General features: G+C 48.3%; 1 protein-coding gene across 7 annotated transcripts in view; it reads right to left on the bottom strand.

Annotated features, from left to right (window-relative positions):
- SMAD3 (SMAD family member 3) overlaps window positions 1-26,558 on the bottom strand; it is a 227,017-nt gene that overhangs the window by 75,174 nt on the left and 125,285 nt on the right. The window contains exon 1 of one of the 7 annotated variants that reach the window (XM_054239371.2): window positions 3,723-3,910. The exons of the other annotated variants lie outside the window; for them this stretch is intronic. The gene's annotated coding sequence lies outside the window, so the exon portion shown is untranslated. Of the gene's footprint in view, window positions 1-3,722; window positions 3,911-26,558 lie in introns of those variants that run through there. 7 annotated transcript variants of the gene reach the window in all.

Genomic DNA, 26,558 nt, shown 5'->3' with positions numbered 1-26,558 from the left:
ACTATCAAATTAGAATGCTGGGAGGTGACCATACGATCATAATATTAATGAGTGCTATTTACTAACACGTGTAATATGCTAGGAATTGTAGTCAATCACTTAAACATGTTAGTTAGTTTTTTTTTTTTTTGAGACAAAGTTTTGCTCTTGTTGCCCAAGATGGAGGGCAGTGGTACAATCTCAGCTCACTGCAACCTCCGCCTCCTGGCACGTGCTTCTCCTGCCTCAGCCTCCCGAGTAGCTAAGACTACAGGCGCACCAGCGTGCCTGGCTAATTTTTTGTATTTTTAGTAGAAATGGGGTTTCACTATGTTAGCCAGGCTGTTCTCAAACTCCTGACCTTGGGTGATCCACCTGCATAGGCCTCTCTAAGCGCTGGGATTACAAGGGTAAGCCACTGCGCCCAGCCGATTTTTTTTTTTTTTTTTTTTTTGAGACAGAGTCTCACTTGGTGGCCCAGGCTGGAGTGCTCAAAGTTCACCACAGACTCTTAACTCCTGACTCAAGCAATCTTCCACTGCAGCCTCCTGAGTAGCTGGGACCACAGGTGCACACCAAGATGCCCAGCTAATATTTTTAATTTTTTTGTAGAGATGAGATCTTGTTATGTTCTTGTTATGCTGACCAGTCTGGTCTCAAACTCCTGGCCTCAAGTGATCCTTTCGCATCAGCCTCTCAAAGTACTGGGATTACGAGCCACCATGCTCAGCCACAATTTATTATTTAAAACAAATTAACTGAGATATTTTATCCCTGTTTTACAGATGAAGAAGCTGAGAACTCTGAATGTTTAAGTCCTTGCCTGAAGTCCCATAACTTATAAGTGGTGGGGCCGGGATTTGAACACTGGTCTGTTGGATCCCAAAGCTCTATTCCTTACCACCCTACATAGGGACCACAGGGAACGTCACTGTTCCATGAAAAAAACCTCTCCTTGTCCATGGAGTGATTACTTTCCTAAGAAAATCAGATAAGCCCTGGCTTGAAAACAAGTTTAAGAACCAGCAGAGCTCTTAGCTAGAGGCATGACCCTCAGCGTCCCCTCACCTCTCTGGACCTCAGTATTTTGAGATATCATTTCCTGAGACCTCTTTCGGCTCTAACAAAAGACCAAAAAACCCAAGAGATCACAAACTCCATAAATGCCCTGATAGGAAACGGATTACTGTGCGGAAAGCAGCCTGGCTCGCATTCCCCAACTCTGATGAGGAAACCAAGAGAAAGCAGCCACCCACAGCCGACAGGGTACAGCAGAAGAGGGGACTCACAGCACCCCCAGGCTAACCGAAGAGTCCCTGAAGCCTACAGATCAATTTCTCTTTTAAGAAGGAAAAGGGAACGTAATCTTCAGTTTCCTCATGTGTACAATTAAAAAGTTTCATTTGTTCATTCTTTTTTCTTGAGACAGTTTCACACTTGTTGCCCAGGCTGGAGTGCAATGGCACAGTCTCAGCTCGCCGCAACCTCTGCCTCCTGGGTTCAAGCGATTCTCCAGCCTCAGCCTCCCAAGTATCTGGGATTACAGGCATGTGCCACCATACCCGGCTAATTTTGTATTTTTAGTAGAGATGGGGTTGTCTCGAACTCCCGACCTCAGGTGATCTGCCTGCCTTGGCCTCCCAAAGTGCTGGGATTCTAGGTGTGAGCCACCATGCCTAGCCTCATTTGTTCATTCTTATAAGTGGTCAGCTAACCTCTGTAGGACTCAGTTTGCTCATCTGTAAAATGGGAACATATGTCCAGACCTTAGACCAGTGCTAGCAAATAGAATTTTTGGTGGTGATGAAAATGTGCTGCTCTGTATGAACTGATGTGGTAGCCACTAGCCTACCCAAGCATTTGAAATGTGGCTGGTGTGACTGAGGGACAGGATTTGTAACTGTATTAATTTGAATGACCCAATATTTAAGTAGCCACATGAGGGTGGTGGATAGACACCGGACAACACAGCCTTAGACCACAGTGGCAGGCACAGAATCAGATGACATTTGTAAACTGCCTACCACAGTGGTGGGACACAAAGTTCTGGAGGAAAAAGACACATGAATATGCAGAGGTCCTATCAGTAGAGAATTTTTTAAGCAGAATATCCTCATATCGAGAAATGGAGACACTAGAAACTGACAAAAACATGCATGTCTGTGTTAGAAACACCCAGAGAAATCAGGCATAGTGGACGCCTCTCGGCGTATAGGCAAAAACAGTTGAAGGTCTGTTTTGTTTTCTTCACAAATGTTCTTGTCAAAAGATAAAAGAGAGCCATCTTCAGTAAATCTAGGTTTTTATAACCCTAAACGCCCAGTACAAACTGCCCCAAGAGCAAGCTTTCATTCTTCAACAAAACCTCCTGCCCTCCCAGGCAGCCACCACCCCCCACCCATCTGCAGCCCTCCCTGGGGCCTCTGGGAGCTGCCCACCCAGAACGAGTGCAACTGAGACGTGGGGCACACCCTCTTGGGGCACAGTCACCCATGGGGGGAGAGCCACCCACGGTGCCCTCGGGGCCCACAAGCCTGGCTGGCAATGGCCTTTGTTGGGAGTGCCCACCGGCACCCGCTGGCAGCCAGCCTGCGTCACAGCACAACAGGAAACGAGGAGAAGAGAACGCTGGGGCCGCGTGGAAATCCCCACTGGGCTCCACGCCGGAGGGGTGACTCAGCGGGGCTGGCCAGCAACCTGCCTCCCACCCCTCAGCCAGGACGGGGCGGGGGCTGCAGGAAACTGGCCTCCTGCCTTTCTGCAAAGGCTGAGAAGTGCACATTCTTACATATTATTATGTTACAAATACAATCGTGTCCTGCCTGAAAACATTCAAGACAAAGACCCAACATATTAGATGGGGATTCAAGGTCCTTTTATAGCAGAAAATGCACTTCCTCCAAGCAAGAATGCCCAGTCTTTTGGCTTCCCTGGGCCACACTGGAAGAAGAATCATCTTGGGACACACATAAAATACACTAACAATAGCTGATGAGCTAAAACAGAAATTGAAAAAAAAAATCTCTGAGTATTTTAAGAAAGTATATGAATTTGTGTTGGACCACATTCAAAGCTGTCCCGGGCTGCATGCAGCCCATGGGCCAGAGGTTGTACAAGCTTGCTCTAAAGGAAAGTCTCACTTCAAGTCTTGGAGCTGCCATGAAGCTTGAAAAATCCCCTTCCCTTTCCAGGCCCAATTTCTTGGCTGTAAGATAAAGGGGGGCAGGGCGCGGGGGTTCACACACATAATCCCAGCACTTTCGAGGCTGAGGCAGGTGAATCATGAGGTCAGGAGTTTGAGACCAGCCTGGCCAACATGGTGAAACCCCCGTCTCTGCTAAAAGTACAAAAAATTAGCTGGGTGTGGTGGCGGGTGTCTGCAATCTCGGCTACTCAGGAGGCTGAGGCAGGATAATAGCTTGAACCCAGAAGGCGGTGGTTCCAGTGAGCCAGGATCACACCACTGCACTCCAGCCTGGGCAACAGTATGAGACTCAATCTCAAAATAAAAAAAGAAGATAAAGGGGTAGCACCAGGATGAGATTCCCACACTCTCCACGGAAGGCTCCCAGGCAACACCATTGCACAGTGCCTCCGCCCTCCTTGAAGCCAGCCCGTCCGCCCGTCTAGACCACCCCATGGCACTCAGCAGTCTTAGATCATGGTGTTCATCATCCTAAATACAGACACTGTACCAGGCCTCCCCCTCAGATACTATCACCAGGACACAATCCATGCCTTACCTCTAAGTGAGTTTGATACATAGAGGGGGTCTCAAAAATCCTTCATGTATTGATCCAAAGCAACAGCATGGCATGTTCATGACTTGTTATCCTTGACACCCCTTCCCAAACTCCAAGTCATGGCAGGGCTGCCTGAGCTGCCACAGGCTCTTATCACCTCTGTTCCCCACATCACATTAAGCAGCTCTGGGCAAAGTCTATTCCTTGCTCTTCCTCTTTCTCCCGTAAAGTACCCAGTGTTCTCCAGGGACTTACAGCTGGCAAAAGAAACCATGAGCAAAAAAGTGAGGAGGTCCTAGAAACCCATTCCTAGTGAATTACAAGAGGCTTACTAAACCCAGAGGCTCGTCCAGACACGGAGGCTCATGCCTTTAATCCCAGCGCTTTGGGAGGCCAAGGTAGGCAAACTGCTTGAGCTCAGGAGTTTGAGACCAGCCTGGGTAACATGGTGAAACCCTACTTCTACAAAAAATACAAAAATTAGCCAGGCATGGTAGCTACTTGGGGGGCTGAGGCAGGAGGATTGCTTGAGCCTGGGAGGTCAAGGCTGCAGTGAGCTGTGATTGCACCACTGCACTGTACCAGCCTGGGTACACTGTACCAGCCTGGGTGACAAAGTGAGACTCTGTTGAAAAAAAAAATCCAAAGTCTTGACCTCTTGAAGTTACTAGAAAAATCCAACCTATGCTGTTTCTCTTTAAAAAGACCAACTCACCATGACTTCTTCCTTTCAGAAGCTCTCTTAGGCAATTCTACCTTTGGACTACAAGCCTCTTACAAAATAATTCATTTTCCCCATTCTCCTGAGTGGGTGCGGGTCTGAATTTTATGGCTGTCTTTGGCAAGTCTGAGACAAAGACAGCCATCCCTCCATCCATGGAGTAGACGGAGGGTTCCATCCATCTACTTCATGGGCATTTCCACTCACTTCGCCCCTGAAAGCACTCCATGCTCTCCCCACCCACGGTCAGCCCTGACCCAGCTCCCTCTCTGGCTCCCACTCTGCGGCACCCCTGCCCCTGCCATGGCCCCAGCACAGCTGTGTGGCAGGAATAACCCAGCCCTCTGTGTCTACTCCCCATCTCCCACTGACTACGGGACTCCCTGCAACAGGTTTCGGCCCCAGCACTCCACCATGACTGCCCTTACGAAGGTCACCTAGTAGCTTCCAGCTTACAGAATCTAAAACACATGGTTTCCAGGCCTTACCATTCCAGGTTCTCTGCAATGTCTAGCACTGCTGCTCCTTTCCTTTTGCTGCAGGGTCCTCTCACCTTCAACGTCACTGTGCACCATCTCTCTCTTCCTGTCTTTCCCCACGTTCCCTAAATGGGGCTGGTTCTTCGGGTGCAGGTCTGGACCTTCTCATCCTGCCCTCACCTCCTCCACAGCCTGGCCTCATCCATACAATGACGACTCACAAACATAGATCTCAGCTCAGACCTCTCCCCCAAAACTCCACGCTCATCTATCCTGCTCCCCGCTGTGTGTCCCTTATAACAGGTGCTCCATAAACGTTTGCTGGTACACACCACCAACGCTTAACAAGGACTTGTTTTGTACATGATCATGTGCTAGGTACAACAGGAGATGCATGTCCCTGAGCTCAAGGGACACAAAAAGGGAATGTTAGGCAAGGTCAGAGAAAAGGCAGACCTCACCTTGCTGGGGTTCCCATGGAAGATACCTTGGGAAGAAACAGCTTTTGGGTTGTGTCTTGAAAGACAGCTCAGAAACCAGCATTTTATTCTCCACAACGGGATGTTCATGATTCAGGACCCCCACATCACACTGAGAGGCCATGAAGCCTTACCCTGCTACTTTAAACTGGTGTTTTGTGTTGCCTCACTGGATGAAAACCTCCTAGAGAAAGGCATTTTCTAAGCAGAGCTTTCACTGGTGCTTTTTGTGACAATAGTGATCTCTTTACATCTCCCCTCACCTAACTCCAGTCTGGTTTAAAATGACACACCTGTGGACCCAAGTCTGCTGGTCCCAGTGCTGATCTCACTCAACAATGAGTTATCACCTTTTTGGAAAATACCAAAGACCACCAGAAATGAAACAAAACAAGAACTTCTTTGTAGTAGCAGAAAATACATGAGATCTGCTTTATCCGACCCCAGTAATAAATGCTCTGAAGAAGAAAGTGTCATCCATACCTTCACTTATGCCATGTAGCCTTCTCTCAGTCTCCTCTCAGCTGAGCTGGACAGGCCCTCACTGGGCTCCCTCACTGCAGTGACTTCACCAGATGACCTGTTCCGTGCCCACCTTCCCCCATGCTGTGAGTTAGTGGGCACCAAATGCTGTGCCAGGCAGTACCCAACACAAGCATGTTGAAAGAATGAATTTCACTCTTTTTTTTGAGACAGAGTCTCTCTCTGTTGCCCAGGCTGGAGTACAATGGCATGATCTCTGCTCACTGCAACCTCTGCCTGCCAGGTCCAAGAGATTCTCCTATCTCAGCCTCCCGAGTAGCTGAGATTACAGGCGCCCACCACCATGCCCAGCTAATTTTCGTATTTTTGGTAGAGACGAAGTTTTGCCACATTGACCAGGCTGGTCTTGAACTCCTGACCTCAGGCGATCCACCCACCTCAGTCTCCCAAAGTGCTGAGATTACAGGCATGAGCCACCACACCTGGCTGAATTTCAGACTCTCACTAGAGAGTTCCATACATTCTCATTACATGTGCTAAGTATTATGTGTTTTCTATGTTATCACTAAAACATTACACTTGATCATGTTTCCAGGCATTTTTAAACTAACAACAGCAGCTCTCTATAAAGAAAGGTTGAAAATCCATGCTCGACAAACCACATCTCTTTCACAAGAGCTTGGAGGGCTTCCCAGCAGGAACGGAAACATCCTCACACCCACCAGAGTCACACACCCGGCACATCTGCTGAACTCCACCAGGGACCTGGTGGCTTCCTCATGATCAAAAGGAGACAGCCGCTCTGTGCAGTGAGGGTGGCACTGGGCTGGAACTCGGGGGGACCTGCTTTGGGGCACAGTTTCCTCCTCTGTACAACGAAGGAGTTGGACTTTCAAGATCCGAAGCCACTGCTGGTTTGAGAACCGGCTCTCTTCTGCCATCACAGCCTGACAGACCAAATCCACGCCTGCTCATGCGTCATGGGCAGAACCTGGGGTCATCATTTCAGTGAGGCCCACGAGGTGGGAAAATACCTGGATTTGAGGTCAAAAGACCTGAGTGTGTGTCCTAATTAGCACTTTCAGCCTGTGAGGCCTCTATAAACATTGTGCATTCCAAATAGATTATTACTTTTTCTATCTACTCAACCAAACATGCCAGCCGTGACCCCAGACATCAAGAAGCCACTTCCTTCCAAAAGGGGAGGCACAGATATATTCAGAAAAATGCCCTTTTCTGTATGTGCTTCAGTGCTGGGAAGATGGGGGGCCCAGGAGCTATGGGAACTAGCTTAAACAGTCCAGAATGGCTTCCTGGAGGAAGTAAGCTTGGGGATTTCCAAGTAGTTGACAACTTCTTTTAAGATAAACATTGCATTTATCTGCCTTCTCACCTCCTGACCTTTGCTCTTCAAACCTGACATGCCATTGGTGTTAATCACGGGATTTTTCTACAACCATCAAGCAGAAAGCTAGCTGGCTGGTTTCCCAGTCGCTGAGAAGCCATCTGTCCTCCATGCAGAACAGATACCCCCGTCACCAAGGGTCTTCCTCCTTTTCCGATGCTCAGTTTTCCTGCTTCCACCTAGGACCCTCCTCCACTGGACGTATCTAGGTCCCACAAGCTCCGAGGAACACTTCCAACACCTGTGGTCTCTCCTTGTCTGAAGTTCTGTGGTACTTACTGGCAAGATGAATTGCAGAACCGCTAGGAATGATACCCATAATAATCACACCTGCTCCCCTTCACCATGTGCTTCTCCAGCCAGGCACTTGCTCAGCACAACACAGTCGTTATGGAGGCAGCGTCCACACATCCTGTGAGATGGGTGCTACCGTTATCCCCGGGCCGCAGACACATCTGAGATTCAAAAGCTTAGATCCTTTGCCTGAGGCCACATGGTGATCACTTTGTAGGGAAGATTTCTACAAGCCTTCTAGGGCTGGTGTGAATCTGCATCCTAGGGTAATGTGTCCGGCGATCCCTCATGTCCCCTCTGTGGTAAGCACCGCAAGTGTGAAGATGTGGATGGCAGGGCTGTGCTTGGAGGGCCTCCTCTCTGCTTGGAGGCAGCCCTTCAACCACGGGGCCCTGGTTTATCTGAGAGCTGCTCTCAGGCAGTGTCAACCACTGCCATCTTGCCATCTCCATAATTCATCACCTGAGGATGCCCTAGGCGACTCACAAGTGCTCAGCAAAGGCCGGCTGAGATAAACTGAACAGGAGATGTTAGAGAGATGCCCAAAGTCCATCAGGTGGATTTCTCTCTGTTGTTAAACATTGCTCTCATCTCTGGATTTCTGTACCCACTTCCCAAGGGTACACCGGGCACATAAGTCTCTCTACAGAAGTCCAGAGATGAGAGAGATGCTCTTCTGATGACTCCTACACACCCTTTGGACTTTGGCTCAAATGTCCCTTCCTTGTGGATGCCTTCCCAGACCAGGACCCACTCCTGAAATGGAACCAGGCTCCCTGAACTTCTCATGCACGGTTCCTACCATTTGCACTGTTGGCCTTGTGGGTTCACTACTATACCCAGAGCCCAGCACAGTGGACGTCGTCAGTAAAATGTGCTGAATGAACAAATGAGTTAATGCCACTGAATCTTACTTCAGCCTTGCCACGCTCCAGGAGGGCGGTTAACCACACATTATCTTCTCTCCTCTAATGACAAGGAAATCACAACCCAGAGGGCGTATGTCCCTCACCTGGGCTTGGGGCACGCAAGATAGGACCTGAGCGCCCCAAAGGGGGCCATGCCTTTTTCTTGTTTGATTCTTTGGCAAACAGCACAGCTTTGAGCACACAGAAGATCTGGATTCAGAGTAGACGGAAAAAGCCACCAAATGACCTCAGAGATGGAGCCCAAACACCTTGTTTTGTTTGTTTCACATCACGTTTCCATCAGAGCAGATTCTGGAGGGAGGCCATGTTCTGTTTGCATTTTGACTCTATTCTACCTGCTCTGTGCTGAGAACAGAGCTCAGTGCTAAAGGGACACACACACAAAAAAGCTGCGGGTGTGGGTGAGACTCTGCTTCCGTGGGAAAAAAAGAAGACTTTCCTATGGTCTCACCATCTTTGTAATGAAGTGCTATGGTGCTCCTGGAAATGCTTGGGGCATGAGTTCCAGGAATTCAAAGACTGTCAGCGCAACTTGATACACATTTGCTCAAGGGCTAGGGCAGAGCACTGGACCAGAAGTCAGAATCCCAACCTCTGGGCTTACTCCAGACCCCAACCAACAGGGTGACCCCAGACAAGGCAGTGTCCATGTGGGTAAAATGAGGTCACCAGCACCCACACTGCCTTCATCACAGGGCTACAGCCAAGCTCAAATATTTGAGACAGGAGGTGTGAAAAACCAGAGGCAGTAATAAGATGTGTGGCCTATTACAAGGCTGCTCCTGGCATAGGGGTGACTGTGCAGAAAGTGTTTTTGGCGGGGGGGGGTGGGGTGGGGGGGTGGGGGGGTGGCAGGGGGAGCTGTTCGTTGACATTCTCCCACATGGAGGCAAAGGTAGCTTCATTTTTATTTATTTATTATTTTTTTGAAACGGAGTCTTGCTCTGTCACCCAGGCTGGAGAGCACTGGTGTGATGTCAGTCCACTGCCACCTCCACCTCCCAGGTTCAAGCAATTCTGCTGCTTCAGCCTCCTGAGTAGCTGAGACTACAGGCATGCAACACCATACCCGGCTAATTTTTATATTTTCAGTAGAGACAGGGTTTCGCCATGTGGCCAGGCTTATCCCAAACTTCAGGCCTCAGGTGATCCACCCACTTTGGCCTCCCAAAGTGCTGGGATTACAAGCGTGAGCCACCGCACCTGGCCAGGTAACTTCAAAGAAAACTGTGCTTACCTGTTTGAAGGTGCCCAGAACAGAAAGAATGGTCTCTCTAGCCCCCTAAATTTAGATAAAGACTGAGTGCTGGCAGGTGGAAGAAAGAGGGAGGATGAAGTCAAAATCAGAATTCTCTGGGTTGCAGTCAGGTCTTTGCATGCCACTCGCCGTATAACTTAGAGGAGGCAGATGATGCACCCCGAGCCTCCATTTCCCCACCTGTCAACTGTGAAGTAATGACAACTGCCCCTTTTAAAGGTTGGAGTTCAAATCTATTTTCTGTTTCTTTTAGGAAAGGATGCTCCTGAGAAATGGTAAAGACCTTTATTGGGTGTGGGATGAAGAGGACCACCCAATATGATGAGTAATCAGTTGCAGGCGGCTTGTTCCTTTCCCCGGTGAGGGAGCGGTCTCGGTGGTTCTCTTTGCAGAGTGGCCATCTCTGTGCCACGTACAACCGTATGTGGTGAGGGGCCCAAATCCATGAGAAGCTGTCCAGTTTGGACCAGGGCCTCCTTCACACATGCTCGATTTTTCCATCAGGCAGTCAGTCTCTAAGGCATGTCCTAAGGAGTGAGCGAGAGAGGCCTCTCCAGTGCTGAGGAGGGGGAAGGTGGGTGGGTTCCACACGAGTGAAGCAATGCCGCTCACCTTCACTCCAACGTGACTGTCATCTCTCAGGGCCAGGGCACACAACCCCACCTGCCCAATGCTTTCACTACTTAGCAAGCATGATGGAAGAAACAGCTTCTAAAATGCAGCCAGAAGGATAGCCCCTGCCACTTCTCTACCACCAAACTGGACCCAACTAAACTCAACCTGGTGGCAGAAATGCTGCCAAAGGATGTCACAAACATTCCCAATTTTAGAAACAATTCGATCAGGATTTTATAAGTACCTCCTGTGCTCTGTCCTAAGCACTATAGGGTGATGTGAGGGAAATAAGACACAGTTACGGTCCTCAACCAGCTACTGGCCTAAGGGACAGAACTAACACAAATGAAATGGTCACGTGTGTAAGCAGCTCAGGTTCCTAGGATCCACGGAGAAATATGCTTATACTACAGTCCCTGAAAATTTTGGAGGCAGGGACATTTTTCTAAAAAACCTTCCAGACACTTATGTTAATCTTGTCATTTGTCACATTTCCATTTACCCTTGGCTGCTAGAAAGCTCAAAGCCAAATTTGCAGGCTACTTCCATCAATCTCATGAAACCTTACAGCATATAATACTGTGCACTAACTCTGATGTCATCTTATTTTTCTATCTATTTTCTTGTCTTCTCTTCTAATTTCCTTGTCTATCTTTATCCTCTTATATTTACTGGATTTCTGAGAGTTACCACAAATTCTTTTTTTGAACAATGTAGATGATGAAAAATGTATTTTAAAAGTTGATTAATACCACAAGGCTATAGTAGTCAAGAGTATCATGGGGATAGACGCATGGATCAATAGAAGAGAATCTTAAGAGTCCAGAAAGAAACACTTACATTTACGGTCACATGATTTTCTACAAGGGTGCTGAGACAATTCAGTGGGAAAAGCACATTCTTCTCAACAAACAGTGTATGGATATCTGGATATCCACATGCAAAAGAATGAAGTTGGACCCCTACCTCACATCTTACACAAAAATCAGGTCAAGATGGATCAAAGACCTAAATGTAAGAGCTAAAATTATAAAACTCTTAGAAGAAGGCAAGGGAATCAATTTTTGTGACCTTGGATTAGGCAGTGGTTTCTTAGATAAAACACTAAAAGCAAAAGTGACAAAAGTAAAACAAATTTAGCTTCATTAGAATTTAAAACTTTTGTGCTTCAAAAGACACCATCAAGAGAGTGAAAAAACAACCCACAGAACTGTAAGAAATAAAATGCAAGAAAATATTTGCAAACCATATAACTGATAAAGGAACTTGTATCCAGAATATGTTAGGAACTCTTAGAATTCAGCAGTAGAAAGACAACACAATTAGAAACAGCAAAAAGATTTCTAGATGCTCCTCCAAACAGGATATACAAATGGATGCCAGATGCGGTGGCTCACACTTGTAACTCCAGCACTTTGGGAGGCTGAAGCGGGTGGATCATTTAAGGTCAGGAGTTCGAGACCAGCCTGGTCACCATGGTGAAGCCCTGTCTCTACTAAAAACACAAAAGTTGGCCGAGTGTGGTGGCGCACGCCTATAATCCCAGCGACTCAGAAGGCTGAGGCAGGAGAATTGCCTGAACCCAGGAAGCAGAGGTTGCAGTGAGCTGAGATGGCACTATTACACTCCAACCTGGACATCCCAGCGAGACTCCATCTCAAAAACAAGCAAACAAAAAACCCCACAAATGGCCCAAAAGCACATGAAGAGATGATCAATATCATTAGCCAATAGGGAAATGCAAATCGAAACTATAATGAGATACCATCTCACATCCACTAGAATGGCTAAAATAAAACAGAGACAGTAACAAGTGTTGACAAGGATGGGGAGAACTGGAATCCTCATAAATTGCTAGTGAGACTGTAAAATGGTACCACCACTTTGGAAAACAATTGGTCAGTTTCTCAAAAATTTAAACAAAATTACCAAATGACCCCGTAATTCCACTCCTAGGTATCTACTCAAGCTAAATGAAAACACATGTCCACAAAAAAGTTTGTAAACAAATATTCATAGCACTATTATTCACTATAGTCAAGAAGTGAAAGCAACCCAAATGTCTATCAATCGAAGAAAGGACAAACATGTGGTAAATCCATACACTGAAATATTATTTGGCCATAAAAAGGAATAAAGTACTGACACGTGCTACAAATGGACAAACCCTGAAGATACACTAAGTGGAAGAAGTCAAACACAAAAGTCCACACATTGTATCGACTTCACCTACATGAAATGTCCAAAAGAGGCAAATCCAGAGAAACAGAAAGTAGACTAATTGCCAGGGTAAGGGGGATGGGCAGGAAGTGACTGTTAATGGGTATGAGGTTTCTTTTTGTGGTGCTGAAAATGTTCTAAAATTAGATAGTGATGATGGTTGCACAACTCCATTAATATACTAAAAACCACTAAATCACGTACCTTAAAAGAGCAGATTTATGGTATATGAACTATATGCCAATAAAGCTGTTATTTTTCAAAGGGTTTATTGAATAAAGTCTGGACTTATCTTACTAGTCATGTACCAATGTTTCTTAGTTTTGACACATGAACCATGGTAATGTGTTAACAGTAAGAACATCTGGATGAGGGGTACACTGGAACTCATCTGTATCTGGTTTTTCTGTGTAGCGACAATTATTCCAAAAGGAAGAATTTTTTTTTTTTGGAAACAGTCTCACTTTGTCACCAGGTGTCAGGCTGGTGTGCAGTGGCGCGATCTCAGCTCACTGCAACCTCTGACTCCCGGGTTCAAGCGATTCTCCTGCCTCAGCCTCCTGAGTAGCTGGGACGACAGGTGCATGCCACCACCCTCAGCTAATTTTTGTATTTTTTAGTAGAGATGGGGTTTCACCATGTTGGCCAGGATGGTCTCGATCTCCTCGGCCTCCCAAAATGCTGGGATTACAGGCGTGAGCCACTGAGCCTGGCCCCAAAAGGAAGAATTTCTTTAAAGAAAAGATTGGTCATACAGAGCTAACTATTATGTAATGATTTAACTAGGCTCTCATGACTGTGGTGTACCTGCCCACTGGACCATAGCTGCTCAACGGCAGGAGGCCCACTTTGCAATCAGGGCAGCCCACACAGAACTGGATGTCACACAGAGGGGCGGAACAAGTAACAACGAGCACTTGAATCTGCACAGCAAGGAATGCTCCTCTTCCCTCTTTTTATTTTATTTTATTTTGAGATGGAGTCTCACTCTGTCACCCAGGTCGGCAGGCAGTGGTGTAATCTCGGCTCACTGCAACCTCTGCCTCCCAATTCAAGCGATTCTGCTGCTCAGCCTTCCGAGTAGCTGGGATTACAGGTACATGCCACCATACCCAGCTAGTTTTTGTATTTTTAGTGGAAACAGGGTTTTACCATGTTGGCCAGGCTGGTCTCAAACTCCTGACCTCAGGTGATCCACCTGCCTTGGCCTCCCGAAGTGCTGGGATTACAGGCGTGAGCCACCACGCCTGGCTCCTCTTCCCTCTGGTACCTTCTTCGAGCCTCACAACAACACTCTGAAGTCAATACTGTCACCTCGGGGGAGGGACTACCCGAGCTGTCAGCGTCCTATTCCCCCACACTCCCATCTCTCTCTCTTGATATATATACACTTCTGTTTTGGCAAACCCAGGATCCTCTAAATCCAAATCTGACATATCCCACTAGGGGCTGGGGTCATGGAAAAACTAGGTGGGCAGTTCCTGTGGCCTTTCCTCCACCGGCAGAGGTGGTGATTCTCCCTTGAACGTTCCAAGAGTCACTGCATGCATATGCCATGATTTGAGCCACAGATGTCTGTGAGTTTGAGTCTTATCCCCCAAGCAGCATAGAACTCCAAGGGCACAGTCAATATCTTACTTATTCCTCAACCCCCTGGGTCTTAAGTCACTCAAGCACAGAATGAATTCCTTCCTTCACTGATGACCTAGAGACCAGCAGCAAGCACAGCCACCCCATCCCTAAAGGAAACCTGCTGGCTTCAGGCACAGAACTCCTAAAAAGCAAACATTCTTCTCCCTCCTCTCTTGCCTGCGTGGACATCACTAACGGGCTGGGGTTCTGTTTTCTGAGAAGTACTGCGTTGGCTTCCGCTGCTGATAAGCCTTGGAGCTGTGGCTTCATGTTATCTGGAGACCCGGGTGGGTGGGAAGTGGGCTATGGAGGAGGAGCGGGAGGCCACGCTCCACCAGGCTGATGGCAGCCCCTGCTTCCCGTGGGGCCCATGGCCCGCTGACATCACTGAGAGGCCGGCGGAGTGCAAGGGGCACGTGGGTGTGGCAACTGTAGGCGGCACGCGGGGTCATGTGAAGTTCAGCTCCGGGGTTTTCTCAGTCCATTGGGTTTCACTCATCCCCTGTCCATTAAGTGTGTTTTCTCCCTCTCCCTTTTCCTTCTTTGTATGCGTGTGTGTTTTAATTATTCCACGGCTTGGCTTGCTTTCATAACCCCACATCAACATTTCTCATTGCTGCTGAGAAACTCGGCATTCCACCCACTGGAATGCAGTCAAAGACACCAGAGAGAATTCCAGCTCTGTGCAGGAACCCGTGGGGAGAGGGTCACTGTCCAGTCACCAAAGAGGAGGATGTGACAATTACACGCCGCATGAGAGTACTAAGCCCTCAAGCCACGAGGTCCCCTCTGACCTTCTACCCATTTTACAGATGAGGGCCACAAGTCCCAGAGGGTTACGGGTGACTTGCACAAGGTCACCCAGCTTCAATCGGAGCAAAATGACTCAGTTTTTCAAAACTGCTATCACAAAGCATTTTTCAGTGCATGACAAGCATTCCACACAAAAAGCATTCACACAAAGAACTTACAATGAAAATTATGTCTTACTCGTTAACCAGCCATGAGAACATTCTAATCATTAAGCACGAAAAAGACCCAAATGCATATTCATCCCATACATTCATTCGATAAGTATTTGTTAAGTGACCAAGCTTTATCAGGCAGTGTGCTGGGCTCTGGAGACGTGAGGATGATTAATAACTGGTCCTGGTCAACAAGAACTCAACTGTGAGGCAGAGACCAACATGTGGAAAATGAAGCCTATCTGAAACCATGCTTTGATCTATGTAACATTCATAAGAAATAACATCTTCTTAAAAAAAGAAAAAGACAAAAAAAAGGCTGGACATGGTGGCTCACGCCTATAATCCCAGCACTTTGGGAGGCCGAGGCAGGTGGATCACGAGGTCAAGAGATCGAGACCATCCTGGTCAACAAGGTGAAACCCCGTTTCTACTAATAATACAAAAATTAGCTGGGCATGGTGGTGCGCGCCTGTAGTCCCAGCTACTCGGGAGGCTGAGGCAGGAGAATTGTTTGAACCCAGGAGGCGGAGCTTGCGGTGAGCCGAGATCATGCCATTGCACTCCAGTCTGGGTAACAACAGTGAAACTCCGTCTCAAAAAAGAAAAATAACGTCTCCTTTGATCTCCAGTTTTCTCTCCAGATCAGTGCAATCTCCGGTTTTCCACTCTTTTTCTCTTTCCAAATGAAAATGGGGCACGACTGTCATTTTCGATCTACTAAGTCATAAACCACAAGGCAGGATGCAAGGACCAAATGCTCTGTTTTAGAACAAGTCCAGTGCAGAGAATAGAGCCCACACCATAAGACAGGAGCGGTGGTTCAGATGAGTGGTGTGCCCTTAGTGGCCAGGGTCCTGGCCTCCGACCCAGAGAGTAGTCCCATGGAGCCTCTGTCTTTGAGGGCTCAGGGCCTGGGACTGTGAGAAGAATAACCCAGAATCCAATGATTTTAACATATCATGGTGTGTGTCAGACCTAGGCATGCTCAGCAGCTCAAGGGATGCATTTGCAGGGGTCAGGAGGAGGGGCATCTGAAGGCTGCTTCCAGGAGATCAAGGTGGGACTCTGTTTTGGAGGAAGCAAGTTGAATAGACTTTGGACATTCCAGGCTGGGTATGAGCAAAGCAAGGAGGTAAGTAATGGCTTGGCCCAGGGTGGGGAGGCAAGCAGGCCTCTAGTATCGTCAGAGTGGGGATGGTCGACCTTTTTCGGCAAAGCATGATCATTTTCAATTCTAATGATTTTCACAGACCTCTCCCGTGGTGGCAGCTGTACTTGAAATCAGTCACTCCACAAATGCTTAAGCCCTGCCCATTTACAGCAAAAATACAACCGCACAGAGTCTGCAGCTGCCAGGTTGGAATGCTTCTTACTGGAGCCCCCAAGGGCAAGGCCAAGCGAGCGGAGATGGAGGATACTGTGCAGACCCTGAGGGACAAGGCAGGTTATCCCCGAAGAATTGGGAACCACAGGACGGACGGGTTCTAAGCAGGGAGGTTCTGGAGCAGGACTTGTCCTTTAGAAAGACTACCCTAGGCACATGGGGAGAGCAGATCCAGGGAGGCTGCCAGGGAAGTGACCCGGAGGCCCAGTCACCTCGGTGAGGGAGGGTGGCTTTCCATGCCAGATTCCGTATCAGAGGCCTCAAGCTCAGATAATCCTCCCTTCCAAAACCTAGACTCAGCCCAAATCACCCATTCATTGTATTTCTTTTTCTTTTTCTTTTTCTTTTTTTTTGAGATGGAGTCTTGCCCTGTCACCAGCCTGGAGTGCAATGGCATGAACTTGGCTCACTGCAACCTCCGCCTCCCAGGTTCAAGCGATTCTCCTGCCTCAGCCTCCTGAGTAGCTGGGATTACAGGCACACGCCACCGTGCCCTGCTAATTTTTGTATTTTTAGTAGAGTCAAGGTTTCACCATGTTGACCAGGATGGCCTTAATTACTTGACCTTGTGATCCGCCCGCCTCAGCCTCCCAAAGTGCTGAGCCACCACGCCTGGCCTCATTTTCAGTAATGGTCACCACTCTGCACCTAACACTAAAACAAATTGAAAAGGAAGATTTTCTTAAACTAAACCAAAATCAAATGGCTCCCCTTTCTCAGGCCATATCCCTATGGAAGGGAAGAGTGGGGCTTTGGGGTTCATGAGGCCAAGAGTATGGGGCAGGGAGGGGAAGTGACGGGACAGAGGGAGGCCCTGTCCACACAAAAACCACAGTGACAGGCAGTGACTTAGGCTGGGCGAACCAAGTGACCTTGGCAAGGCTCAGAGAGGCAGGAAGGGCTGGGGGAAGCCCCGCTCCTATCAAAAATTACTCCCAAATGGATGACGGATTTCCTCTGTCTCCACCTGCAGGTGACCACGGACTGCACCAGGAGGGCAGGAGGGCATGGCAACAAGGCTCTCCCCTCGTCTGGCACCTCAGAAAGCAGAGCTGATATACCTCACCCTGGGGAGAAGGGTGGGGTGCTTACCTGGTGAGAGTGCTGCAGCAGGTGGGGAGATTTTGAGGCTCTGAAAGGCCCACTCCCCTTCAGCAAGATAAAGCCACTTCTCTCTTGGGTTCCCGGGGCCATTACAGTTGCTGGGCCTGAAATTCCCACCATTTGTCATTCCTTTGGCATCCAAGGCTCAACGACTGACTGACAACACCAAACTCTTCAGTTAAAGCATGAGTCATGAAAATCCATTTTTTTTAATGCACTCAGTAAACATTTATTGAGGGCTTGGCTGTTCCAGGTTCTGTGCTGAGCCCTGGGTGGGAGAGAGGGCGATGACTAAGGCTTGGGAAGGAAGAGCGAGGGAAGCCGACAGAAGCCGACCGGAGCCACACAGATGGGGCCTAGCTACAGAGACTGGACGCTACTCAGACTCCTGGAAAGCTCCCAACGGGTTTTGAACCACTGGGGAATGATATGTTTTGATACCATCGTCTGTGTCCCCTGGGGTAATAAATACTAAGTCATTAGCACCATTAACACCTTAGTGTGAATTAGGTAATCAGATGAAGTGTCACCTTGCAAAGGACTGAGATGTAGGATGATAAGTTTTGATGCCAGAGAGTGACGCCAGGCAGAGCTGGTGCTCAGTGGCCACTCCCGTGAGTAACGGAGAGCAAGGGGCAGACCCCAGAGGAAGCCGGGTATGCGGCCATCACAGCGTAAGTGTCCTCCATGTATGATGCATACCTGTGAATATTGACTGAGCTCCTTGGTTCTGGGTTCTGAGCAGTGGAGAACAAAAGAAATGGCCCCTGCCCTCGAGAGGAAGACAGACAGTAAATAATCACAGATTTAGAACTACAAGCTAGAGCAAAGTCTCAGAGGAAAAGAACAGCCTCTATGAGAGAGTGTATTGGGGACAGAGTTAGGATGAAGTGGGGTAAATTAGGAAGGGTTCCCTTAGATGATATTTAAGCAGAGACCCGACTCACATTCGCCAGCTGAAAACGATGGGGACGAGCATTCCAGGCAGAAGGAACAGCATGTGCAAAGGCTCTAAGGAAAAAAAAATGTAAGGGTCAGGGTAGGCCTGAGAGGTGGAAATTTGAACCCTTATTTGGGATTCAGACCTTTATCCTCAAGCCAGCAGGAAGCCCTGAACAAGTTTCAGCAGATATGGCAGATGACAGAATGTACATTTCTTAGAGATCATGGTGGCTGCTGGTGGAGAATGAGCCCAGGGGAAGAGGAGGGTGTAGGCAAGGACACCAGGCAGGAGGAAGACTGGGCCAGAGATGCCCGGATTTGGGTGAGGAAGCAGCACTGGAGATGGGGCACTGGACAGACTGAGATATTCTGTGGACAGGACTGACACCATCCGGGGCTTGCTGATGGCGTCAGTTCTGTGACAGTGTCCGTGCTTCTCCCGGAGAGAAGGAGAAGAGGTTAGAGAGATCACTTCCTGAGGTCTGGATGGTGGTGCTTTTCACCAGGAAGGGGAAGCCTGGAGGAGGCTGTGCAGATGGCAGAGAGGGCAGGGGAATGAGGACAGATGAAGGCTTCGATTCTGGACATGCTCAGGCAAGGCCCCGAGAGGCAGCCTGGCACTGACGTCAACAATGAACCTGGCCTGACCTGGGGCCACAGGAGGCATCAGCAGCCCCGAGCTTCTTCAGGCTGGTGGAAAGCCCCACAGGATCTCCAGCCAGGGCACCCAGGTGACAGACACATTCCTGTTTCTCCCTCCTGTGCCGTGTCAGAGAGAAAGGCTTTCCCTTTTCTGGAAGTGCCAAAAATGCAGCACAGGAAACTCATTCTGCTGCCAGAGTGACTAATATTTATCACTGGTATATACAGTAGCCATTCTTCAAGGCCATGAATCTCTGCCTGCAGCTATAGCCACAGTTCTTTAAGCCACCCTCTGCCCAAGCTCAGCCCTACCTCGGCATTCCGTAGGGCTGAATAATACGCTTCGCTTCCTGTGGGAGCTCCGCTTACCCAACAGCCCGGCATCCTCAGCACCCTGGACTCACCACACACAGCTCAGGGATCAAGGCTTCCGCTGTGGCCATGGAGGTGCACCACGATCTCATTCGCTACCCCTCCCTACCCATCCTGCCTGAGTCCCCACCACCAGCCAGAGGCAGCTCCTCCCTGCCGGTAGACAGCAGAGGAGAGACATGGATGGCAGGAACTTTGGAGAGCACCTCATCCAACACTGTTTACCGAGGAGTAAGCTGAGGCTCAGAGAAGTCAAGTGGCTTGCCTAAGGTCACACAGCTGAGCTGAGACAAAAACTCCAGGCCAGGGCTCTTGCTCTGGGAAAAAACGGTCAAAGGTGGCAGTGCCTCCTGTTCAGGGAGGTGAGATGGAGCCACAGGCAGCTTTGATACTAAGATACCCCCAGGAAGCAGACAAGGGAAAGCAGCCACTGGGATGCCTGAAAGATCAAACTCTCAAAGAAGTTTGCACGCAGCTGCACGGGGTCTGCCCCCACACAGCTCTCAGGTGGGAAGCAGCTTCCAGTACTAAAAGAGGGAGAGGAACTGGTTCCCAGGACAGAGACCCCAGTCCTTAATGGAAACAGCTTCATGCCTGCAAAGCTGTTTACACATTTATCAAGCCACAGATGACTCTGTCAAGGGGAGGGAGCGGGCAAAGCCCACAGAGGAAGTACTTTCTTCTGTGGCAGTGACCATTGGGGAAACAAGATAACACGGAATACAGTGATCCAGTGTAAACTTGGCCATTGGTGCCAAGTCCCTTGCCAGAGTTATCTGTCTTCAGCTACCTAACGGAACAGAGGGCACTCAAGGGAAAACAGCTGGAAAAAGGACACTGCCCCAAATTAGCATATTTATCACTTACTGGGTGCCACAATAAAGTCCCTACAAGGGCTGGAATCCTTTCCAAATCTCAGGTGTTCCCGGACTCAGGGATAATGAGGGATGACTGCAAAATGCAGAGTGCCAGGAACACAGAGCACCGCTTCAGAGGGCAGGCCCTTCTTCCTAGAAGTTCCATGTCCTTCTAGAATCGGACACAGTGATTAGTGTTTCTTACCCAATCAAACCTGCTGCTGACCATGACTTCATGTACACAGTGACATCCTATAGCTGCGATGAGAGCTGGGAAGGCATTTCATTCATTCAAACACTCATTGAGCACCTTGCAATACCAAGCACTGTGCAAGACGCAGGAATTACAGAAGCTGAAATATACCCACTCCTGCTGGGGAAAAGCTCTTGGTTGTCAAAGGCTGGGGGCGGAGGTGGGGGGCAGACGAAAATCCTGAAATCCGATCTTATCTGTCTTCCTGCCTTTGAACGCTGCCACAACAAAACCAGCGGAGGCAGGCACTTTTAAAAGTCGGGTCCGTTGTACACTTTCTCAGCTACGCACCCCTTTCCTTCCTCCAGGCTTCCTGTCTCCCTTCTGTACCGTCACCACCAACTACCCTTGAATGTCAACACCTCTGGAAAAGGTGAAATAATTCTGCCACCTTCCACACTGCAAATTGCCTCTCTGATCAATCCAAGCAAGTGTTTATGGCAATCCAGCAGTGAGCCTGGCACAGAAAAAGAGGTCCAGGGTGGTCACTCATGGTGATGTCAAAGCCGAAACGGTGGATCCAGGAGCACTGACGGTTGGAGGAAACCCTCCTCCTTGCAGCTCTGTTGCAGCTCCGTGCTACGCTGGATGCTTAGAAAAACCACATGGGGTAGGGAGTCCACGCAGGGGCCCACACCCCACACACATTCAGCTCCACAATCGAGAGTTACACCTTGAAAGGGTAGCTGAGCTAAGGAAACGGCAGCCCAGGGCAGGTGAGTGGAACTCAGGGGTCCTGGACTCCAGGTCAGCAGCATGCACCAGCATAGCACCTACCCCATATGCCCCAGGCCAGACCAGGCCTGGACACAAAACCATTAATAACTCACGCCTGCATAGTGCTCTGCTGTTTTCCAAACTCTTTCCCATTCCTCACTCCTGATCATGAGGCAGCCTTCAATATAGTCAAGATGGGTCCTGCTCTCCCCTTGTCGGATGATGTAGAGTGAGTCCCAAAGAGGCCGTGTGCCTTGTTTGAAACCACATGAAACAGATTGTGTGTCTTGCACGACCTTGACGACTCTTCTGCTGGGGTGGTGGGAGGCGGGGAAGGAGTTAAGCAAACAACAGAAAAGTACAGCTCCCATACAAAGGAAGTCGCCAGTCAAATTTGGGGGAAGGGCAGCGAATGACACATGGACAAGCTGCCTTCACACAGCAGAGCCAGTTAATGCATTCAAAAATGTGTACTGAGCATGTACCACGTGCCAGAGCCGGGAAGTGAGGCAGTAGACCATTGAGAGATAGTCAAGACTGGTTGGACATGGTGGCTCACGCCTGTAATCCCAACACTTTGGGAGGCCAAGGCAGGTGGATCACCTGAGGTCAGGAGATGGAGATCAGACTGGCCAACATGGTGAAACCCCATCTCTACTAAAAATACAAAAATTAGCTGGGCATGGCGGCACATGCTGGCAATCCCAGCTGCTTGGGAGGCTGAGGCAGGAGAATCGCTTGAACCCAGGAGGCAGAGGTTGCAGTGAGGTGACAGAGTGAAACTCTGTCTTAAAATAAAATCGAGATTGTCAAGACTAAGGAGATGGGACATATTCTGGGTTTTAAAGGAGAAAGGTACAGAGGAATCTGGGAGAGCATCCCAGGAAACGTAACGGGGAGCTAAAACATGGCAGCAGTTGTAGACAAAGCACACTGAAGAGGAGCTATGATGAGCCTTACCTGGGAGGAGCAGAGGGGCCACAGAAAGGAAAGACAGAAGGCAGTCAATTCTGGAGAACTTTAAGTGTCAAGCTAAGGGTCCACATAGCCTGTCTACAGAACATGGTACAGCCAGATCTTCCCAGTCTATTTCATTCAGGGTCACTCCCTGCAACTGACCAACCAGGACCACCAAGAGGTTCAGAATTCTACCTGTTTAATAGAATTCCCCATCACACATGGAGCATCCTTGCCCCCTTCACACCCAGGACAAGTCTATACACACATGTCAGCCCAGAATGGCCCTGAACTATCACCTTGGACACAGTTCTGAACGTACAGATTTCAACACTCACAAATCCATTCCACCGCTCGTGAGAATGTAGTGGAAGGCACGCTTTCTAAAGGGCCGTATTTCACACATTTAAAGTGGTTTTCACACATTTCTGAACAAGTGCATGACTGCTGTATGTGTATGAACATAACACGTTTCAAAAGGGAAAAAACAGTGGTTAAATCTGACTCATTCTACTCTCCTGGCTTTTTTTCTCTCAATACAAACTCACGCAGGCGAGGGTGCACATGCATGCACACGCACGCACACACACACTTTCACAGCATTTCCCGCAAGACTGCTTTGAATAACACGGTGGGTGCCTCGGGGCAGGAAGGATTCACTGGCTCAATTCTCCTCACTCTTGACAAGCTCGCCTTCCTTGTGACCCATGAAAACACAATTTAACCATGAACTTCTGGAAGGCAGAACCTGCTTCTACTCACACGGCCTTAAACAGATCAGGTGCCTCATAATCCTGTTGATTTGATGGCGGAAATAAATATCAGTGCATTCCAAGTCCTGCTTCCCACAGCTAAGGCTCTCCAAAAGACAAAGGCAAATTCTGCTGTGCCAAATACAACTCCCAACACAAACCAGTTTGCATTAATTCTTTTTTCTTTCAGTTGCACCCACTCTTGGGTTTCATTTCAGTAAGAGCCTCAACAGTTAACAAAGCACATTAACGTCCGTCATCTCATACAGATGCTTACACCAACACCCTAAGATAGGAGAGGCTAGTAATATCGTTCGCATTCAAAGATGAGGACTCTGAATGTGGCTGGGCACGGTGGCTCACGCCTGTAATCTCAGCACTTTGGGAAACAGAGGTGGGAAGATCACAAGGTCATGAGTTCGAGACCAGCCTCACCAACATGGTGAAACCCTGTCTCTACTAAAAATATAAAACTTAGCTGGGCCTGGTGGCGGGTGCCTGAAATCCCAGCTACTCAGGAGGCTGAGGCAAGAGCGTCATTTGAACCCAGAAGGCGGAGGCTGCAGTGAGCCAAGATCGCACCATCTCACTCCAGCCTGGGCGATGGGACGAGACTCCATCTGAGGACTCCGAGTGTGAACAAACTGTAGCCCACTTTCCTAAGCACTTTCCTAAGGTCATGTAGCTAAAAAGTGTTGATCCTGTCATTCCTTGCCCGTAGGTCTCACCTCAGAGTATAACTGAACTTCCAAGATACTGAAGCCTTATTCAGCTTCTTCTACGGATTAAATATATATTTAATTTAACGAGAGCTCAGCCTGTTCAGGGGGCATTACTGTCATTATCATCATCATTGCTATATTGCCACTGACCAGGACAGGATGCCAGAGCTTGACCTCAGAGAGCAGGCAGGCCTGTCCCCTTACATGCCAGAGGGTGAGAGAGTCAGAGGGCTTGCTAAATTTGAAACCTTTTTCTGATATCCAAGCAGTTAAACAGCTCACTGACTTGCATATTTAAATATTACTATAAGCTACAGTTTCATTTACCCTGTGCTGGGGCCAAGAGGGTTTGAAAGTAGAGGGAGCATAAATTAGGTACTGGAAAGTTTCTTATTTCCTGTAGTGTCAGATGTTCATAGTCAGAAAGAGAAGAAAAGCAGCAGCAGCGTCACATAGCACAAGTCTCCCATCAAACACCAAACGTATGTACTTGCACATAATTACTTCCTTTTGCTAACTGCCCAGAGCGGGGAGCACAACTGTAATTGTTCTAGACACATCCACAAGGACACAACCCAGAACTCTGGCTATTTCTGTTTCTGCTACTCAGCCCCAGAGCCTCCTGAGCCTCACCTCAGGGCGAGACAGTTTCTCTGAGCACCCAAGGATGGCACAGAATGCCAGGTGGAAGAGAGCTGATTCTCAACAACACAGAGCATACCCAAAGCCATACAGGAGCTAAAACTCACTTTTCCACTGTGACTTTCCCAAAAGAAAGTGAGGCGGTGGCCAGGCGCAGTGGGTCACGCCTGTAATCCCAGCCCTTTGGGAGGCCAAGGTGGGCAGATCACGAGGTCAAAAGATCGAGACCATCCTGGCCAACATGGTGAAACCCCGTCTTTACTAAAAATACAAAAGTTAGCCAGGCGTGGTAGCGCACACCTGTAGTCCCAGCTACTTGGAAGGCTGAGGCAGGAGAATCACTTGAACCCAGGAGGCAGAGGCTGCAGTGAGCTGAGATCGCGCCACTGCACTCCAGCCTGGCAACAGAGCAAGACTCTGTCTCCAAAAAAAGAAAAAAAAGTGAGGAGGGTAGAAGCCAAAGCTCAACTGTGGTACATTTCTCTGTGCCCGTGTGCAAGTCACCAGCCCTCTCTGGGTCTCTGGTTCCTCATAAAGGTAGAGCCGGGATCGGAAATGCCCATGCTTTCTTCAGCCTCAGTGTACACATGAATGAGCCATTCCCTTCTTTCCCACCCAGCACAACACATCAGAAACTAAGTCAGTGAAATGGACACAATTACAGGAACACATTTGATTTTCATAAATGTTTAAATCAGTGTATGTTTATCACAATATATTGATATATTGTTTATATTAATGTTGTAATTAATACATGTATCAATATATTAATATGTTAATTATGTAGCCATTTTAATGTGTATAATCTGGTGGCATTGAGTTCATTCACAATGTTGTACAATCACCACAACCATTTCCAGAACACTTTTTATCACCCCTCAAGGAAACCCTGTATCCATTAAGCAGTCAGTCATTCCCTGTTCCCCGCTCCTCTGCCCTGGGCAACTACTAATCCACTTTCTATCTCCGTGATTTGCCTATAGGGGACACTGCATGGGAATGGAATCATGTGACATGTGGCCTTTGCAGTCTGACTTCTTCAACTCAGCATAATGTTTTCAAGGTTCATCCATGTTGTGGTAAGTATTTCATTTCTTTCTTTCTCTTTTTTTCTTTTTTTTGAGATGTTGTTTTGCTGCTGTTGCTTAGGCTGGAGTGCAATGGTGCAATCTTGGGTCACTGCAACCTCCAGCTCTCGGATTCAAGCAATTCTCCAGCCTCAGCCTCCCAAGTAGCTGGGATTACAGACATGTGTCATCACGCCTGGCTAATTTTGTATTTTTAGTAGAGATGGGGTTTCACCATGTTTGTCAGGCTGGTCTTGAACTCCTGACCTCAGGTGATCTGCCCACCTCAGCCTCCCAAAGCACTGGGATTACAGGTGTGAGCCACCACGCCCAGTCATGTACTTCATTGCTTGACTCAAAAAATATTCCATTGTAGAGTGGAATATGCTTTTGAATTAATTGCTAAATAAATCATTCACAGACTGTAATCCTATTACTAGTAATAATTAAATAAGATAATCTATGTAAGGTATGGACACATGGTGAGCAATCAGGTAGCATTCACTTTTTATCGTCAACAAAAACTCCTCATAGCACACCTTGCTGGCGGTGGTGCAATCACACCTCACTTGGGAATCACTGGGCTGGAGGTGTCATCCAGATCCCATCTTCTGAATACGTGAATCAAAACATTTCCACACACATATTACATATTCCCCCCGTTCTCCAATGTGTGTGCACCTCCAGCGAATAAGCCTTCCTTAAGCAGTAACCATTATAAGCTAGCAAAACACTGGAACCCTTCTAAGTAATCTTGCCACATGAAATTTACCAAAACAGGCCAGGCGCAGTGGCTCACGCCTGTAATCCCTGCACTTTGGGAGACTGAGGCTGGTGCATCACAAGGTCAAGAGATCAAGACTACCTCGGCCATCATGGTGAAACCCTGTCTCTACTAAAAATACAAAAATAGCCGGGTGTGGTGGTGCACGCCTGTAAACC

Source organism: Callithrix jacchus, chromosome 8, assembly GCF_049354715.1.
Source record: "Callithrix jacchus isolate 240 chromosome 8, calJac240_pri, whole genome shotgun sequence".
NCBI lineage: Eukaryota > Metazoa > Chordata > Mammalia > Primates > Cebidae > Callithrix > Callithrix jacchus.
This window is presented reverse-complemented; position numbering and strand designations above follow the sequence as displayed.